This window comes from Alosa alosa, chromosome 23 (genome assembly GCF_017589495.1).
Source record: "Alosa alosa isolate M-15738 ecotype Scorff River chromosome 23, AALO_Geno_1.1, whole genome shotgun sequence".
NCBI classification, from domain to species: domain Eukaryota; kingdom Metazoa; phylum Chordata; class Actinopteri; order Clupeiformes; family Clupeidae; genus Alosa; species Alosa alosa.
The window spans coordinates 25,954,237-25,975,191 of NC_063211.1; the positions used below are offsets into that span (position 1 = coordinate 25,954,237).

Sequence of the window (20,955 nt, forward strand, 5' to 3'; positions counted from 1 at the left end):
ACATATTATTTTTGAAAACAGAAATTACAAGGCATATAACAACACATCAATACATAAAAATGACACAACACAGAGTGTTTCCAGCTGAAATGCAAAACAGCTCTGTAAGTTAATATTAAAATGTCTTATTTCATCTGGGCCCTGCTGTCCTCTGCTTGATAGCCTTTCAAAAAAATTGATTTTACCTTCACAGGGAAGCTATACAGGAAAGCACCGTTTTCATTCCAAAGAACATGCCTCAGATGGTCAGGGACTGCAAATGCAGAGCTGCGCTGAGAGATGGTGTCTTTCACACGACACGTGAAGCTAAGAAGTGAAGAGGTGCGGAGAATCAAAAAATATCTCTTATCTCCGCTCGAAGAACTCCAGAAGAGTCAGGAACTGAGCTCAGTGGCCACTTGTGGTGTGTGGATTTGATCCCACGAGTCCTGTGTTTTCTTCTAGTCCCAAGAAGAGACTTGTCTGAGTTACTCAGTCAGAGGATCCAAGACCAAGACGGGCATGTTACCTCTTGTGTGTCAAACTACATCAAAATGACGTCCACGTTAGTGTGCAGATCAATTGGGGCTTAGTCAAAACAGTCAACTAGTTAAACGTTTTCTCCGGAGACAGATCCCCTGCCAGCACAGCACTCTCTCCCTCTCCAGAACACTCTTAAGAAGTGTGGGGAGAAGTGGAATCTCTTTCTCGCTCTCTCTGGCGACAAGAAGGACCCCACCCTTTAAATAATGCAAAGGGAAACTATCCAATCGGCCGGCTCCCTCATCTGTATGTACGGAGTCAGAGAAGCTTGTCGGGAAGCAGGCAAAGAGAGGGACGCCCAAATAGATTCACTGACTCATTCTCTCTGTCTGTGTCTGTCTCTCTCTCTTTAACCCTCTGTCACACACACACACACACACACACACACACATGCACACACACGACACACACACACACACACACACACACACACACACACACACACACACACACACACACACACACACACACACACACTACACAGACTACAGACCATCCCAATGGCCTTACTCACTTAGACTTAGTATGGAAGCTAAATCAAATAGCAGCTCAGGTGGATACAACAAAAAACCCTAAACAGCAGTTTCTTAGGGAAACGCTATAACATCTGCAGAAAGAGAAAGAGAAAGAGAGAGGGGATGAAAGCATGAGAGGAGAGATGGGAGGGGAGATGAAGGAGAACTGGGCTGATTTTGTTCAGGAAAATGAGAATGACCCTACCGGTCTTCCTCCTTGTGAGAGGGGAGAGGCCATACAAAGCTGAGTGGGATTGGAGGGAGAGGGACCAAGAATGGGATTCAGCACAAGAGACACAATGGTGACAGCCACAAGGAGAGACAAAGCGAAGGCACGGCACCTTCAGCACACAGAAAAACAAAAAGAGAGAGGGAGAAAGAATAAGTAAAAGAACCAGTGATGTTAATTAAAATCAATTCTGCATATAATTGCAAAATAATGGGAAGTCCCAAAAGAGACAAATGCCACCCCTAAAAACAATTTAGGACTGTGACATTAACTGTTCCTATTCATCTCTCTCTCTCTTTTTTTATCTCTCTCTCTCTCTATCACTCACACACACACACAGAGACACACACTCAAGTACACATCAGTACTCAAAATGTAAAATCCACTCTGGCAATCACAGACCAATCCTTCCAGTATGCTCCAATAATTCCTCCTCCCCTCCATTTGGGAGGGAAAGTAAAAAAAAGATAGGAGCAGTAACAAACTCTGGTCAGGGTTTACATTTACGACCATTTGGGATTATCAAATTGATAGCATCAAAAAAATATTGAAGCTATAGCCCCAGCGGAAGTAATATGACCAATCCCTGATTCACTAACCAAATGATCCTCTCATCATTCAATAAATATATGGTTTGTTTCTGGGAGTATTGTGTCTAGATTATGAAGATAAAGAGTATATGGTTATGGTTATGGTTATGGCAGACTCTAACACATTAACATGATGATAATAATTGTTGTTTGTCATCTGGAAACATCTTCTATCGTGGTAATGGCCAGTCTTATTTGTTTTATAAGTTGGTAGTGGTGTTTTGTTTATTATCATGCTGATCAAGGATGCTGCTTACGGCTTTTTTCCCTTTCTACCTTTTATGAATATATGAATACATGGATTATGTATATAAGTATATATACTTTTTTGATCCCGTGAGGGAAATTTGGTTTCTGCATTTAACCCAATCGGTGAATTAGTGAAACACAAACAGCACCCAGTGAACACACAGTGTGTGTGTGTGTGTGTGTGTGTGTGTTTGACAATGAAAAATGATGAGACATTCTTTGCTGAATCAATGGAGACTCAAAATAATGATCTCCAAACAAGTGGATATTGCTTTGTGAAACAAAAATCGCATGAAGTACGGTAAGGTAAGGCCGCTAAGAAAGGTTAGGCTTGGTAAGGTTCCTATAGAAGTATATAGGCTTATATCTATTTTATTTTAATTTCATTATTGTTCAGAAATGCTTTTCATGAGTGTTCATGAGTATAGTCCTTTACAGGCTCTCTTGAGCCTTATTTATGATTATGGGTAATAATTTTTCACTCCTTCAGATTAAGAAAAGACTCTTAAGTCACAGCATCCGCGTATATGTTTTCCATAATGTGACAAATGCATTGAAAGGACTCATTTAAACTCCACTCGAGTTTTTCCATCTGCAGCAGTGTGCAGCACCAGGGAAGGTGTGTGTGTACCTCATTAACTGCTCCTGTGAGTCGCTTGTGGTTCAGCCTCAGCCTCAGCTTCATGAGTTAGGTGCTGCTGGCAGCAATTAGGCAGCGCGAGGCAGATGAGAGCAGAAAATTGATAAGAGGAGGAGAACTGTGTTGGTCCAAAATAACAGGATACAATGGAAATAAAACAGTAATCCTCCCAGTGAGCTGGCGAAATCCTCATCATTGGTGCCTGCCTGTGCAATTATGGCCTTTATCAACTGGAGATAGAAGATATTTGCTAGCAGGACATTTCTATCCAGCACTGCTGTCTGCTGTATGATTGCATCCAATCAGTGACAAAATCCAGACTAGAACTTTTCCTTCCTCGAGTCTGTGAATTAATTTTCTTCGCCCTCAAATTGCTTCTTTCTCTCTATTTCTCTCTTCTCCTCCTCCATCTCTATCCTTCTGTCTCCCTTTATTCTTGGCTGTTCCTCTCAGCTCGTCTCATCTTTCTGGCCTTCTATACAGTGTTTTTATTGAGTTTTAACATAATCAATGTATACATACAACACATGTTTGTTTGACACTTAAGAAAAACATAAATGTAAAGGACAAAGCAGGGCTCCGAACCGGTTCAAGGAACGAAAACGAAAACCAAAAACGAACGGAATTTTATACGAGGGAGCGGAAACGAAACGAAAAAACAAAAATGGTCTTCAACTGTTCCGAACAGAAACGTTATTCTGAAATCCACAAAACGGGTTAATAATGTTTTTTTCGTTCTCTATATATTTTATAAAATTTCACAAAAGCATATCCTAAGTGTTCTACTCGTTTGATTGTGAGGCGAACAGCCTAATAATTTGATTTCTGCAGTTTGAAAAAAACCCCAAATAAATGGACATTTGGTCCAAATGTGTATATTTTGTCTTGCTGTTGTAATGTAACCTATCCGTCTGCCACTTAGGATCTTAGGCCAGCTCGTAGCGTAGGCTACTGAAACTGATTTGGAAATTGCTTGTAGCCTATGCATAATAGCCTATTTTGCCTGTCCATGCCTTGTCGTTTTTAAAGTCGGATTTGAAATGTTTTGCGCAATTATAGCCTATTCTATGCAAAGCGGGATTAACGGAAATTTGAGATAGGCCTTGTCAGCAACAGACAGGTTCGTTTATAAACAGGGTTGGAATTATAGCGCAAGCCTTTGAAGATCTCCATATGCAAAACTTAGGCTACAACCAGGTAAGGAGTTTAGCACGTATCCAGAAATATTTTATTTGATAAGAAATGATTTATAGGCATAGGTTAGGCCTACAGTAAGTCTGTAGGCTATGGGATGGATAGCCCATCTGAATGTTTTGGATGCAGCCTGTGATTTATTATTTTGGGCATAGCTACGTATAGGCTAAATCAAGGGGAAATAATGAGTCGTCTATTCTAAAGTCCACAAAAATACACTTGATAGGCCCGCCAAACACCGCCGGAACTTTAAGAACGAGCGATATTTTTATGCCCGAACCGGTTCAGTACCGATATGTTGGTGGCGGAACGCATGCAAGAACGAAAACGTTAAACATAGGCCTACCTGAACCGTTCGGAACGGAACGTTTGAAAAATTATTTTGTTTTCAAGCCCTGGGACAAAGACATTATTAATAATAATAATAATAATAATAATAATAATAAAAACACATAGTTAATAAATTAATAAATAAATAAAAGTAACAATAACTAAAAGCTTCTCATCGTGATATTAGATTTGACACAGCTTCTCATTCAGCCATTGGTGCGTCATTTCCACCATTTTCAAGAAAAGATAAGAATGGATTCCAGATTTCCTCAAATCTCCTATATTTACCTTTCACAATATAAGTTGCCTTTTCCATAGACATATTTATTGCCATTTCTTTCAACCAGTTACCTATACTTGGTGCCTTTTATATTCTTCAGTGTAAAGCAATAAGACGCTTTGTTTGTAATAGACACATGTCTATTAATGGATATTCCTTTACTCTTCAGTTGCATGTTTAGAGGGTATACATGTAATATAAATATTTTGCAGAAATTGGTATATTGGTATTTAAGATTTTATCTATCATGCACTTCACATCCTTCCAAAATTTCATTATATGTTCACATTCCCAAATGCAATGGTGTAGAGTGCCTTTAAATGTGATACATTTAACACATGTGTCCGGGATATTTTCATTATATTTGTGTAATGTGGTAGGAGTTATGTAAGTTCAAAGATCAACCATTTATATTGTAATAATTTCAATCTGACATTTTACTGTCTGTGTTTGAGCTTCCTTACACGCCTCCATCCAAACATTCACATGGATGTCCTCTTTTAAATCTTTCCTCCATGCTTCAAGTTTGCTATCTGAGGAATCCTGTGACCCTGACGCTATAATGCCATATAATGATGAAATTAAGCCTCTATTATAACAATCTTTTTTTTTACCCTCTCTAATATTGACAAAGATGGCATATCTAAAGATTTATTTTGAGAAATGAAAATGAAATTCCTTATTTGTAAGAATTTAAAAAAATGTTTTCTAGATATATCAAATGTATGAACCACTTCCTCAAAAGACATAAGTTTATTGGATGAATATAGATCTGCTACAGTCTTAATCCCTTTATCTGCCCATATTTTAAAACCTGCATCCAGTCGGGGCTATAACAAGACAAGTTATTGGGGATGCCTAAATACCTCTTAATTTCATACCATACATTTATCATATTTAAGACTATTGGGTTAGAAATATTTTTCCTAAGGTCTTTCAGTTCTGAGGAATATAGATACAAGCTTAGAGGCAGGCCTGATGCGATTGCAGATGATTCCATATCCACCCAAGAGGGAATAGTTTGAGAAGAAAAGTAAAACATAATGGTTCTAAGTTGGGCAGCCCAGTAATACCACTGCAAGTTAGGACACTGAAGCCCTCCTCTATCATATGGTAAATACAGAAGTGAAAGGCGGAGTCTAGGACGCCTGTTCCATATAAAATTAGTAAATAATTTATTCATTCTTAGAAACAAATGTTTGGGAGGCACCAAGGGGATATTTTGAAATAAGTATAAGAGCTTGGGCAGAATATTCATTTTCAAAATATGTATCGACCTATTAAAGATATGGGTAATGATGTCCATCTTTCAATGGAGTTAGGAAATATTTTCTAAAAGAGGATCATAATTTACTGACAATGTTCTCAAGGGTTGGTACAATTTCTATGCCCAGATATGTAAAACAATCAGTGGTATTAAAAGTGGATACACCATGGTTGGACTGTTGTCCATCTCTGTCAGACACCAAACAGGGCGAGGACCACAAAAGAGTCAACGTTCAAAGTTTATTTAAGGGTTGGGGTTAAAAGGGGTTTCAGGGGTTCGGGGGTACAGGAGTTCCAAGAGTCTGCGTGTGTGTGTTCCCCAGTAGCCGAACAGCGATGGCAGGAGCTGGATGAACCCGGGAAGTCCTGGGGAAAACACACAAACAGCAATTGAAACGAAGCAGCAGTACAGTCAAGGACTAGGCGTATTCGTAGAGAAGAGGGACGGAAGGCAGGTCAAGATTACAGGGGCTGGAGAACACAGAAGTAGTCCCGGGTCGGGATCACAGGCAAAAGAGTCAGAGGCGTTTTTCCAAAACAGGCAGGTAACTGGTGCTGGTTGCAGGCGATCTGACAAGTGTGGACTGAAAAGCAAGGCTTTATATACAGGGCATGATGAGTGGTGAATGCAGTGCAGCTGGTAGGTAAACGAGGGTGAGGCAGAGCAGAGCAGGAACAGGTGGAGGTCATCAGACTTCAATCAGCGTGTTACCAGGCAGAGAGAGGCTCATGACAGAACCCCCTAAGGGGCGGCCCCCAGAAGTCCCCAAGAGTGACACCACGCGGGGAGGGAGGAGGGAGCGGGTGGAGGCTAGGAATTCCTCCCGAGCGGTCGAGTGAACATCCCTCATCCTCGGAGGGAGCTGGAGGGTCGTGGACAGAAGGCGGGACAGGTACCGAGACAGGGTCAGGCACAGGACAGGAAGCCGGGCTGGCAGGACGGTTAGGGACCCCTCTGGGGCCCCCCTACGGTTGCAGGTTGATCAGGATGCAGGCGGTGGAAGTCGGGCGATGAGTGTCTGGTCCACAATCCGACTGGCTGGCACCCAGGTTCTCTCTCTCAGGTCCATAGCCCTCCCAGTCGAGCCCGAGATACTGGGAGGCCCCTACCTGCATGCGTCTGGACCGGCAGGCGTCGAGCGGTGTACACCAGCCCACCGTCAACGAGGCTGACGAGGAGGAGGAAGCGGCTGCGGGACCAGCGGGCTTTCATCGCGTCGGCTTGACTTTGAAACATGGAAAGTAGGGTGCACCCTCATGGAGGTTGTCAACTGGAGCCGGACTGCGGTTGGGCTGATGACCCTCTGGATAGGGGAACGGGCGAGGAATCGAGGTGCCAGTTTACGCCGATTCCACCCGCAGTGGGAGATCCTTGGCTGACAGCCACACCTTCTGGCCAACACGGTGGCGGGGCCGGGCGCATCTTCAGGGCGGTTAGCCCCAGTGGCATAGCTGACAGCTGACTTGAGTAGCGTGGCACGAAGCTTGTGACCAGGTAATGCAGCGGCAACGGCGGGCATAGGCGAGGGCAGATGGGCAGGACACATCTCCTTCCTGGCTGGGGAACAGGGGGCTGATAGCACACACACACTGGAAAGGTGACATGCCAGTGGCAGAGCAGGTGAGGGAGTTGTGAGCATACTCTATCCCACATCAGTTGTTGTGCCCAAGCCTGGGGTTTCGCGAGAAACCATGCACCGCGCCTTCTCCAGCTCCTGGTTTGCCCACTGGATTGACCATTGGACTGGGGTGGAACCCAGAGGTGAGACTCACTGTGGCCCCCTAGAAGACGGCAGAACTCCTTCCAGAATGTAGAGGTGAATTGCGGACCTCGGTCAGAGACAACATCCCTGGGCAGCCCGTGTAGACGGAAGACATGATCAAGAACAGCCTGGGCAGTCTCTCTGGCAGATGGCAGTTTAGGGAGGGGAATGAAGTGTGCCATCTTGCTGAACCGGTCAACCACAGTGAGAATGACCGTCATCCCACCTGGATGGTGGGAGGCCAGTTACAAAGTCCAAGGAGACATGGGACCAGGGTCGTGTGGGCACAGGCAAGGGCTGGAGTAAACCAGCGGGGGAAAGTGGAGGACTTGTTCTGATTGCAGGTGGGGCAGGCACGGACGAATTCTCGGACATCCCTTCTCAAAAAGAAGACCACCAGAAGCTGGGCAAGGGAGATGGCTAGTGCGGGGACGGAGCCCGGTGGCAGGCAAAGGCGGGAATTGTGTCCCCACTGTATGACCCGGGACCTCAAATTCTCTGGGACGAAAGAGACGACCGTCTGGGCATGCACTGGGACTGGGATGGTCACGGAGGGCCTCTTGAATTTCCCTCCTCGATATCCCAGGTCAGGGCAGCTACGCACGCAGGGATCGGGCAGAATTGATGCAGGTTCCTGGGAAGGCGTCATCCTTATGAAACTGGACGGAGAGAGCGTCCGGCTTGGTGTTCGAGAACCTGGGGCGGTATGACAGGGTGAAGTTGAATCTGGTGAAAAACAAGGCCCAGCGGGACTGTCTGGGGGTTAAGACGTTTGGCATTGCGGATGTATTCGAGGTTTTGTGATCGGTCCAGACCAGGAGCGGAGCGGTGGACCCCTCCAGCCAGTGGCGCCACTCCTCCAGGGCAAGCTTGACAGCCAACAGCTCCACGGTTTCCAACATCATAATTGCGCTCTGCAGGTGAAAGCCCGGCGAGAAAAAATGCACAGGGGTGCAACTTGTTGTCCTCCTCTGCCCGTGAGAGAGTATGGCCCCGACTCCCACCGGGAGGCATCCACCTCGACAACGAACTGCCGGTCTGAATCTGGCATCTGGAGGATGGGGGGCAGTGGTGAACCGGGCCTTGAGGGTATGAAAGGCTGTGTTGGCCTCTGGGGTCCAGAAAAGGGTGTTTGATGCTGGTCAGAGCTGTGAGGGGAGCGCGACGGAGCTGTAGTTCGGATGAATTTCCGGTAGAAATTGGCAAAACCGAGGAATTGCTGCAACTTCTTCCTATTCCCTGAAACTGGCCAGGAGGTAACTGCGAGACCTTTCTTGGGGGTCCATCTGGATATTGCCTTCAGCGGCGATGTATCCCAGGAATGACACAGTCTGAGCATGGAACTCGCATTTCTCGCTTTGACATAGAGTTCTCCAGGAGCCGCCGAAGAACCAGCTGGACATGACGGTGTGTTAGGACAGAGTTCTGGAGAAAATTAAGATGTCGTCCAGGTACACGGAAGGCAATTTATTCAGCATGTCCCACAGCACATCATTCATCAGCCTGGAATACGCTGGGCTTTTGAGGTGAGGCCAAATGGCATTACCAGGTACTCATAATGGCCGGTGTGGGTGTTGAATGCAGTCTTCCACTCGTCACCCTCCCTTACCGGACTAGGTGGTAAGCATTTCTAAGGTCCAGTTTGGTGAAAATAGTGGATCCCTGGAGCAACTCAAAAGCAGAGGTGAGTAAGGCAGAGGGTACCTGTTCACTGTGACATCATTCAGACCTCGATAATCAATGCAGGGGCTTAAGAGAACCATCTTTCTTTCCCACAAAGAAGAACCCGCACCAGCAGGAGGGGAAGACGGGCGGATGAGTCCAGCTGCCAGGGAGTCCCTGATGTAATCCTCCATAGTTTTTTCTTTCAGGAGAGGATAGTGAGTAGAGGTGACCTTTGGGTGGAGCAGTCCCAGGGAGGAGATCAATGGCACAGTCGCACGGACGGTGTGGGGGGCAGAGATGTGGCTTTGGTCTTGTTGAACACCTCTGGGAGGCCATGGTAACATTCAGGGACATTAGAAATGTCGGGGGGCAGTGCTGGGGTACTGAGCGGGGGCAGCGGGCAGCACGCAAACAGGTCAGGTGGCAGGCATTTCCCCACTCTTTCACAGTTCGAGGCCCAATCGAGGTGAGGATTGTGGAGACGGAGCCAAGGGTAGCCCAGGATTAGGGGTTGGCCTGGAGAGCTGAGCAGGTGGAAGCGGATGGTCTCTCGGTGGTTTTCCTGGCACCATCATTGAGATGGGGGCTGTGATGCTGGTAACTGTGCCAGTGCGCGTGACCGCCCAGGGCCGGGCTGGAACAGGAGTGGACAGCGATGGCTTTCCAAGCCCAGCTGACGAGCAAGTCCTGTGTCAATAATGTTTGCTTCTGCGCCAGAGTCCACCAGGGCTGCCAGGGTGTGGGTGGGGAATCAGACAGGTGAAGACAGACTTGGATGAGGGGTTTACGGCTGATGGAGGGCTGAATGTTCATTGAGCTCATCCGGATTCCTCCTACATCTGGTGAGCTCCGCTTTGCTGGACAGGTGGCGACTCGATGACCATCACCACCACAGTACAGGCACAAGTTGGAGGTGATGCGTCACTGGCTCTGCAGGGTTAGGAGGCTGGCCGATCTCCATTGGTTCAGACTGGTCCGCTGGCTAGATGGTGTGGCAGGTGCGACAGAAGGGCAGTTGGGACACTCCGTGTGCTGGTGGATGTACTCTGGCGCCCTCTCTCATGCACGGGCGAGCCTGGATCCTGGGCGGTCGATGCGGACAGCCAGAGCAATGGCTTCATCAAGAGTGGGGGTTGATCATGGGAAACCAGCTCGTCCCTTTATGTAGTCCGCCAGGCTGTGGAGGAAGGCATCCACCAATGCTTCCATGTTCCAGGAGCTCCGACTTGCCACAGTTCGAAAGTCAATGGAGTAATCCGCAACAGTCCTTCTGCCTTGGCGAATACTCATCAGGGTCCGGAGATGCCTCGCGGCTGTTGTGGATTCCATCCCGAATACCTTGAGCATCTCCTCTGCGAATAGGTTGAAGGTTGCACATGCTGGGGTCTCTGGCCGAACTCTGCCGTTCCCCAGAGTGTCATTTCGGCCCGTCCAGGTGAGTGATCACGAACCCGACCCTGCGCCCCTTCAGTGGCAAAAGTCCTGGGTTGCAGGGTAAACTGGACACGGCAGCTCGTCAGGAACGCCCGTACCTGGGTTGGGTCGCCGCTGAACCGCTCTGGATTGCCGATCCTGGGTTCTGGGGGCCCGGCAGCCACGGCAGCAGTGGACTGGGCAGGAGACTCGGGTGCTGGGCGGTGGAGCAGGCTGGCTGGGGCTGGGCGGTGTGGGAGCAGGCAGAGGAGAAAGGTTGGTGAGAAGTTGAATGATCATTGCAAGTTGTTGCTGTTGCTGCTGGAACTGCTGACGCTGTTGGTAGCCCGGCTTGAAGTAGGGAGGCAATGTCAGCAGTGTTGCGGTTTACCTCTCTCTGGCTCTTCCAGGCGTTGCATGGCGGTGGGTGGTTCTGGTTCGGCCGGTTTCCATGCTGGTTCGACCGTGCGCTGGGTCCATGTTTGGTCAGATCATACTGTCAGACACCAAACAGGGCGAGGACCACAAAAGCCGCCACGTTCAAAAGTTTATTTAAGGGTTGGGGTTAAGGGGTTTCAGGGGTTCGGGGTACAGGAGTTCCAAGAGTCTGCGTGTGTGTGTTCCCCAGTAGCCGAACAGCGATGGCAGGAGCTGGATGAACCGGGAAGTCCTGGGGAAACACACACACAACAGCAATTGAAACGAAGCAGCAGTACAGTCAAGGACTAGGCGGTATTAATTAGAGAAGAGGGACGGAAGGCAGGTCAAGATTACGGGGCTGGAGAACACAGAAGTAGTCAGCTGGTCCGGGATCACAGGCAAAGAGTCAGAGGCGTTTTCCAAAACAGGCAGGTAACTGGTGCTGGTTGCAGACGATCTGACAAGTGTGGACTGAAAAGCAAGGCTTTATATACAGGCCATGATGAGTGGTGAATGCAGTGCAGCTGGTAGGTAAACGAGGGTGAGGCAGAGCAGAGCAGGAACAGGTGGAGGTCATCAGACTTCAATCAGCGCGTGTTACCAGGAAGAGAGAGAGCTCATGACAATCTCCCTCATTCAGTAACATAAGCATGCTTTTAGAATGATTAATCTTGTATCCAGAAATCTTTCCAAACGTACTAATGAGTTCTAATAAAGCAGGGATGGAGTTATTTAGGTGTTTTAAAAACAGCAGAACATCATCTGCAAACAAGGCAATTTTATGTTCTACTTGACCAACAGTAATGCCTGTTATGCCCATATGATTTCTAACTGCGATTGCAAAAGGCTCAATGGAGATTGCAAAGAGGAGAGGAGAGAGAGGTGACTCCTGTCGACAACCTCTGGAAATGGTGAATGGTTTGGACACCATGTTATTCGTTAGCACCTCAGCTACAGGGTTGTTATAAAGTAGCCTAACCCACTTACAAAATCGTTCCCCAAAACCAAACCTTGTCAGTAATTCAAATAGATAGGGCCATTCAACCCTATCAAAGGCCTTTTCGGCATCTAGTGCTAGGATGGCAATATCTTGTTCTCCCCTCTGGTAATGAAGAATGTTGAGAAGCCTTCTAACATTATGAAATCCCTGTCTACGTTGTATGAAACCATTTTGGTCTTCGCCTATCAGTCTAGGTAGTATAACTTCCAAGCGCTTAGCCAAAACTTTACATAATATTTTTGTGTCTGAGTTGAGGAGACTTATTGGGCCATGTTTTCACATAATTTTTTTTTGGTGTAATGTAATTAAGTCCCCTCATTGACGAGGGAGAAGGCCATCCTGAAAAGCTTCCAACATCATTTCCAGAAGGGGAGTTAACAGTTTTCTTTAAATTGTTTATAGATGTCTATGGGAAGGCCATCTGGACCCGCTGTTTTCCCTGCAGTCATCGCATCAATAGCTTCAGAAATTTCTTTCAATGTTAACTCCTCATCTAAATTAATTTTATCTTCCTCAGAAATCTGTGGTAGGTTAAGATTATCTAAGAACTCTGTCTGGAGTTCCAAATTAGGAGAGCATTCTGAACTATACAGCTTTTCATAGTAATCTTTAAATGCTTCATTAATCTTCACTGGATCTATTATGTTTCCTGATAGGTCTTCAATTGTTGTTATAGCTCGCTCAGTTTGTCTTTGCTTGATCTGCCATGCAAGTAGTCTTCCTGCTTTATCTCCTTGCTCATAAAAAGTTTGTTTCAACTTCAAAACTTTTGCAGCTGCCCTACTCGCTGACATTTCATTATATCGGGCTCTTAGTAGTAGTAATTTATTATGATCATCTGCATTATCATTTGTGTTATGATATATATCTTTTTCCAATTGGGTAATCTGTCCATCTAATTGTTTCATCTCTTGTCTAGATTGTTTGGCTTTTGAACTACAAAAGCCAATAATTTGACCTCTAATGAATGCTTTATATGCTTCCCATCTTATACTTGCTGAAGTTTCAGATGTATTAATTTCAAAGTATAGGTCTATTTGTTTACCTAGAAATTCTATGAATGATGGGTCCTGAAGCCATCCTGTTTGAAGACGCCATTTAGGGGGGGTCGCTCACCATTTTATTATTGATATACATTAATGCTACTGCTGCATGGTCAGAGATAACCACGCTATGGTACTGACAATCAGAAATCCTGGGAAGCAATTGTGGAGATATTAAAAAATAATCAATACGTGAGTATGTTTGGTGAGTACTAGAGTAGCATGAGTAAGCTATTGAGTTAGGGTTAAGATGTCTCCAAATATCCAGCAGATTTAAATCTTTCATAAACTGTTGAATCAGTTTTCTTGATTTGGTGTGTGTATTGTCAATGCCTGTTGAACGATCTTTCACTGGGTCCATAGTGCAATTCATATCCCCTGCTATGAAGTAGTGACCTGACAAGTTAGAGATTAGGAGGAATAAATCGTTGTAAAAAATTAGAATTATCCTCATTGGGACCATATACATTAATTAAATTGATTTTATCTGACAAAAGAAATCCTTGGACAATTATAAATCTACCCGCTGGGTCCTTAGTTATTTTGTCAACTTGTATAGGAATGGATTTGTGGATTAGAATCATTACCCCTCTTGCACTTGAAGTATAGCAACTAGAGAACACCTGACCCTGCCATCTCCTCTGTATTTTAACTGTATCTCCTGTCTTCATATGAGTTTCCTGTAAGAAAACTACTTTGGCCTGCAATTGTTTAATTCTGTCCATTACTTGTTTAACTTTTTTAATATTACCCATTCCCCTACAATTCCATGTAAGGAATTTTACCTTTCCCGTCTCAGAAATGACATTTTATAAGTGATGCTATGACCAAACCCTTTCCCTGCAGCATATTCATTAGGCATTGAGAAGCATAAACAAAATAGAAAAAAAAAAACAAATACAGAAAGAGACGACACACATACATTTAACCTGAATTTGAATCCCATAAAGTCCCTCCCTATCCGTAGTGGATTGCTCCCTCCCCCCTAGCTATTCACTCCTTATATGAAGGCTATTGGTCCACACACCTGTGAGGAACAAGCAGGTGCTGGAAACCTCTCTCCTATCAACTTAGCACAACCCACAACATTGCTAGTCTACTTCTACTCTTGTTTTGAACTGTTGAACCTGTGCATCAACTGTTAACTTTGCAGTTCCTATGAACACTATACATGTTCCATCTAAGGATATGTAAAGACAAAAAAGTGAGAAAAAAAAGGATGCCTTAGTCCTAACACAAAGTATGTTGAGCTACTATTCATTCAGAGTCTATCAAAATAGCATTAGTTGCCAGCTAAGTCCAGTTTATAGAGTGAAAATGACTTATCCCAATATGTTGAGACAAAAAAGACATAGGCTTAGCAGGCATGACATAGGCTAAGACAAACGTTGTAGGCTACCGTCTGCATAAATTCGCAATACCAATTATCCGTTGTTTTCTGAGAATAAGAAAGGAAATACAAATATCTGAACTAAATTTGTCATAAACGAAAACCAGCAAGATATTCCACCTGTAGCACTAGCCTACTCTTTATCCAATCCTTCCATGAAGCGTTCCACCTCAGCGGGGGTGTCGAACAACGTGGATTTCTCCCGGTGTGTGAGAAGAAGCCGCGAAGGAAAGATGATTCTGTGTTTGCTGATTCCCTTGTCCGAAGTCGTTTTAGCACCTCATCATTAAGCCTTCTGCTTCTTGTGAATTTCATGAGATACATCTGGATAGAATCGAATGAGTTGCTCTTATATATAAACGTCCCTTTAACTTTAGCAGCTCTCATAACTTGTTCTTTTTGTCTGTAATTCAGGAACTTCACGATAAGAGTTCTTGGTGGAGGCGCCTCTGAATTTTCTTTTCGTCGTTGTGGTGGGCCGATTCTGTGTGCACGTTCCAAAGCCAGTGGGACACTAGCATTCATTTCTAGAAATGCTGGAAGCCATTCCTCCAAAAACTCACATGCATCTCGCCCTTCTTCATTCTCTGGCAAGCCCACGATCCTCAGATTGTTCCTCCGACTTCGGTTCTCCATGTCGTCGGCCTTCTCTGTCAGCAATTTCACTTGAGTTTCCAAAGCTTTTGTACAAGCCCGAAGTTGAACGACTTCCTCTTCTGTCCCTGAAATACGTTCCTCTGCTTCCTTCACTCTGTCTGTGACTTCTCTGATTATCGAAAATACTCCATCTATTTTATTTGAGACTCGTTTTTCCATCCCCTTGATCGCGTTCATGACATCTGCATTACTAGGGTTAAGATCAACTGTGGCCGATTCACAGTCGCCATTTTCCTCCATCTCTCCTGTATCATCAGCGTGGTCAGATTCCAGCAGAATATCTTGTTCTTCGGTGTAAGTTCTCTCTTGATTTGCTTTTTTCTTCTTTGTAGGCATCCTCAAACTCTAATTCGATACACCTTTTACAGCGAATAATGTTTGTGAGTAGATTTGTAAGGATTTAACTTGACAATTGCAGGAGGGTTACTATTACACTGCCTCTCGGCACCTCTCCATAACCGGAACTCTCTTCTATACAGTTTTGGATTGAGACAAAAAAAAATCTGATTCCCCCCATGAGCACAGAATCATTTGGGCTGCACTCAGGGAACTCCCAGACTGATCCGAGGTCAGTGGCTTAAGTTTATTGTGTAGGGCTCGCCCTGCAAAGAACCCTACAGTCTGAGACAAGTTGTTTAGCTCAATGTACCCGGGAGACGGTCTTATCTCTGTCTGCCTGCATGTCAATTTGGAGAGGCTCAGATGTGAGGCTCTGACTGGGTCTGGGAGCGCATGTGGCACTGCGCGCTGCCCGCTGCCTGCCTGATTAATTACACAGCTAATCAGAGCAGACAGGACCCTATTCTCAGGCTAGGGGAAGGAGCCTGCGTGGTTGCCTAAAATTGTCGCCTGATTAAAAATGCTTCTCTTTTCGGTCTCATCTGAATCCAATTGATTTTGAGGAAAAAGCCTTTGTTTGGTCGGAGAGTTTAATCGTGTGGTTTGTTTAACTTATGAAATTGATGCATGCCACTTCTTTCGCACGGGGTCAAATGATCTAGACAGCTGTCTCCCTACCTCAACTTTCCCTCTCTGCTTCACTGTGTTTTCCCAGGCCTGAAAATTTACTTGCCATCCTTTTTTGCAACAAAACACATGACTTAACACAATTGGACTCACGCAAGTACACACACATACATGTACTGAAGCAATTGTGATATAAAGTTCAAAGTTAGCAAAACTGGACATACTGCATCACTGCCATATTCCTTGGATGCATTCCAAATATAGCGAAACTGCATCCACAGTGGTGCGGCAATTGACATATTTCAATAGCTGCTTGGACCTCAATGATCACCGCTTGCAGATACTGTATGGGCATGTGCATTTTGTGCATTAAATCAGTTTGGGGGCAACATCTAGTGTGCAGATTTTTTACACCTACACACACACAATTTTAAAATATTAATTTCTAAAGAAGAGAAGATATATTTTGAGGCTTTTTACAGAGATAATACAATTGGCTGGGGAGACAGTGGAAGTGATCTGGACCTATCAGGCAATTACAAAAAAACAATGTCCTCTGAATATTGCATTAAATGACATGGAGCTGTTTCTTAATTTCAAGACTGATACAATTCAAGCTATACTTGTGAAATGACAGATCGGGTGATGATGCTAAGCAGTTCCTGTTGGTGTCGGCTCGTTTTCTAGAAAGATCTATCCTGTAGCTTTATTTTTGACTCCCATAATTCTTGCTATTTATGTTAATTCAACCTTTTTGGTAGTTCAGCTCCATCGTTTCTTGGATTTGGTGTTTACCTAGAAAGTGTGGGTTTTTTACTGTTCTTGTAGGCTACCTATGGTCTGTCTCTAATCATAAATATGTATGGTCAAAAACAAGGGACTCTTAAAGTTTCTTGAACTCCTGATGAGATTGAACTACTGCCCCAAATAAGGCATAGTCGTAAAATGTTTCATATACTTAGGTTTGTCAGATGACAATTCCTTGGTTTAAATTAGTTCCTGTTGGTGTCTAGGGGGTGGGGTATTACACGTTTCCACTGTTTCCACCAATGATATGTATCACTGCATCATCAACAACGTTGTTGGAACTACAGTGTTTGAACGTCGGAGGTAGCGAATTGCGACACAGGTATGATGCTTTCTGGAAACAGGTGTAACAATGTCGTTGTTTGGTCGCAAGTTGCGTCGTACCATGGTGGTTGAGCAACGTCGTTTCTAACTTTTCTAGAAACGACCCCCAGGACAGTTGAAAACATTTGGGGCTTTAGCCCAGCAGGGAAATGGAGTGTAAATGGTTCTCATGATGCCCTTGTGCCAGGACACTGGCAGTGTACAAATGTCTGTACACACACACTCACACACACACACACACACACACACACACATTCCCACTTATTGGTGGATCACTGTCATTTTGTCATACTTTTATCATTTGGGTATGTTGTATATATAAATTGTATATATATTTTCCATATATGCATATGGGCACTTTTGACCATTACTGCGTGTCTATATATGTTATATCATATGTTCCACTGGAAGCAGCGAAGCATGCCCAAGACAGCGATATCTCAAGTGAACCAAGGACAATGGATGAATTGGCATGGTGTTGAGAAGAGGAAGATCATCTGAAGAGAGCTATGGGCCATGGATGCTAACTGCATTACATTTATGGTAGGAGCCACTTAAGACATTCTTCCAACTCCACAGAATCTCAGTCAATGGGTTTGTGAAGATGGAAGCTGGAAGCTCTTTATGAGTCATGGCTTTCTGAAGCACATTCATTCTGTATAACTAGCCTGACCCAGGGCCGCTACACCTGGAGACATAATCAGGTTTCAAAATCACTGGCATTTTTGCTTGGGAACAAGAGAGTTGAGGCTACCTCTTTGCCGGCGATTGATAGGGACAGTAGAATTTTGTTGGTGGGAGGACAGAGAGGCGACAATCAGGCAAATACAAGCAACACAGGAAGATGGGGCAACGTGCGGGATTGGAAACTCCTGGCGGACATCAGAAGGCAACTGCAAATTCCACAATGTATTGCTGCTTTGAGACCAGACATGGTGTATTCAGAGTGTGAGCGCATTGTTTACTTTATCAAGCTAACTATTCCATTTGAAGATGTGATTGAGGAAGCCTTTGAAAGGAAGCATTCAAAGTATGCTGAACAGGTAGCAGAGGTACGAGAGTGTGGCTGGCAAGCACACACAAGACCAGTGGAGATAGATGCTACAGGCTTTGTAGCAAAGTCAGCCACAACACTTAGCCTGAATTGACTTGTTGGTAGAGGACCCATCGTGAGTGTGGAGGGGGTGAGTCTGGGACGTCAGACACCACTGTTGAGCCTTCTGGAGGTGTCGTGGTTCTAATTCAATGAAACGCCTATGAAGGAAGGTGCCTACTTGATAACCTCAGTGAAACGCTCATAAAGGCTGTCCTGTTGGTGATGTTTTTTTAGTTAGTGTGTGTGTGTGTGTGTGTGTGTGTGTGTGTGTGTGTGTGTGTCTGACCTTCCCTGCTGTTGAGTCAATTACAGTTCAATTAGATCTGCCATCCGCTGAGGTCCAAATAGCCACCAGCCAGATGCTTTCACATATGGTATAGCCAGCGGCCTTTGAAACACTTGCACAGGAAGCTGGCCTCACACACACCCTCACACACACACACAAACACACACACACAAATAAACTATTAAACGATCAAACTATCAAAACATTCTTGTATCCACCCACAAACATCTGTACCCATAATACATGCACAAACACATACAGCTTCCTCTGTCATTGTACCAGACACACACAAACACAAACACACACACACACACACACTGAATGACACTGTAGAGGCGACTATATAAAACATAACCACCAGTCTGTAGGTGTCCAAAAACCTGAATGCATCAGAGAGGATTCACAGAGGTTTTTCTGAAGCGTGATCCTATGAGAAGCTCTCCCTATCTGATCCAGAGGCCATCAGACCCTTACCCCAGGACTCCTGTCTGACAGCTTCCAGCCCTTCCATTAGGTGTCCGCCAGTCAGCCACTTGTGGCCACAAAAGGACACGCGTAATGGGATTCGGCCCCTCGCACAGCTTCACAGATGTGAAACAAAAGTGAGATATCTGAGCCAGCTTTCATTATAAAGAAAAAAGTGCCTTTGTGTGTGTGTGTGTTTGTGTGTGCGTGTGTGAGAGGGGTGTGTGTGTGTGTGTGTAATGAAAGAAGAGAGAGAGAGTGTATTGTGTGTGTGTTGTGAGAGAGAGAGAGTGTGATGTGAGGTGTGTGTGTGTGAAGAGAGAGAGTGAGGGGGTGTGAAGTGTGTGTGTGTGTGTGTGAGAGAGAGTGTGAGTGTGTGTGTGTGTGAAAAAAAAAGAGGAATTTGTTTCTCTGCATCACTTTGTGAAGTGATGGCGTGTTCATAGAATATTAGTTGTGTCCTTGTTCTCATCCACCATAGTTTCTTTTCATGACACACACCTTATAAGGTCATTTAGTCCATCAGAGGGATGGACCTCAAAACTCCTCTCGTCCACAAATATGCAATGGCAAAAGCTCACCTTGGTCTCTCTACAGGTTCAAGTTCATACTGTACATCAGTATCATTTCATATCTGTAAGTAATGGAGCGTCTCGAGTCACAAGCCATTACTGGCGATTGTGGAATTCTGAGGGTCAGCTTGTCCTTCAGTATTAAAAATAATTACCATCCTTAACTTCCTGCAATGCAGAGAATTTTGTGCATGATTTCTATTCCTTAGAGTTATGTGTGTGTGTGTGTGTGTGAGAGAGAGAGTGTGTGTGTGTGTGTGTTTGTGTGTGTGTGAGAGAGAGAGAGAGAGTGTGTGTGTGTGTGTGTGTGAGAGAGAGAGAGAGAGAGTGTGAGTGTGTGTGTGTGAGAGAGAGTGAGAGAGTGTGTGTGTGTGTGTGTGTGAGAGAGAGTGTGAGTGTGTGTGTGTGAAAGAAAAAGAGAGAGGGATTTGTTTCTCTGCATCACTTGTGTCAGGCGTGATGGCGATGTTCATAGAATATTAGTTGTGTCCTTGTTCTCATCCACCATAGTTTCTTTTCATGACACACACCTTATAAGGTCATTTAGTCCATCAGAGGGATGGACCTCAAAACTTCTCTTGTCACAATATGCAATGGCAAAGAAGCTCACCTTGGTCTCTCTACAGGTTCAAGTTCATACTGTACATCAGTATCATTCATATCTGTAAGTAATGGAACGTCTCGAGTCACAAGCCATTACTGACGATTGTGGAATTCTGAGGGTCAGCTTGTCCTTCAGTATTAAAATAATTACCATCCTTAACTTCCTGCAATGCAGAGAATTTTGTGCATGATTTCTATTCCTTAGAGTTAACAGCCAAAAACACATACCCTTCTGTATGTAAGAATGAAAATGTCCATGACTATTCATTTTAAATGGTCTATATGCATTTTCAATGAGCAAAGAAAGGAGGGTGTGTGCTCAATATCAGCAGCCAACTCACAAGAGCTTGTTTATCATCCATATTCTCAGGGTGAGACGAATCTCACCTCAGAATTAGATTGGCCTTCTCTCTAAAGCCAACCGCACGGATCTAAGCGAAGACTGTAGCCTACGGCGTTATTGACCGTGGGCCCGCTAATGGCTCAGTGCAGAGACAAGGTCGTCACTTCTATTATCTCCTCTGATATTCAGAGTGAATGGACGGGTGGCCGAGGTTTAAAGATCCTGAGGCAACAGATGAAAAGAGCCAGCAGGTTTTTGACCATGCCTTTTCAGAGCTGTTTTCATGGTAAATTAGACTGTAGGTGTATTGCCTTAGATACAGTTACA

At 44.8% G+C, this 20,955-nt stretch overlaps 1 protein-coding gene across 1 annotated transcript in view; it reads right to left on the reverse strand.

Moving 5' to 3' along the window:
- thsd7bb (thrombospondin, type I, domain containing 7Bb) overlaps positions 1-20,955 on the reverse strand; it is an 84,677-nt gene that overhangs the window by 59,492 nt on the left and 4,230 nt on the right.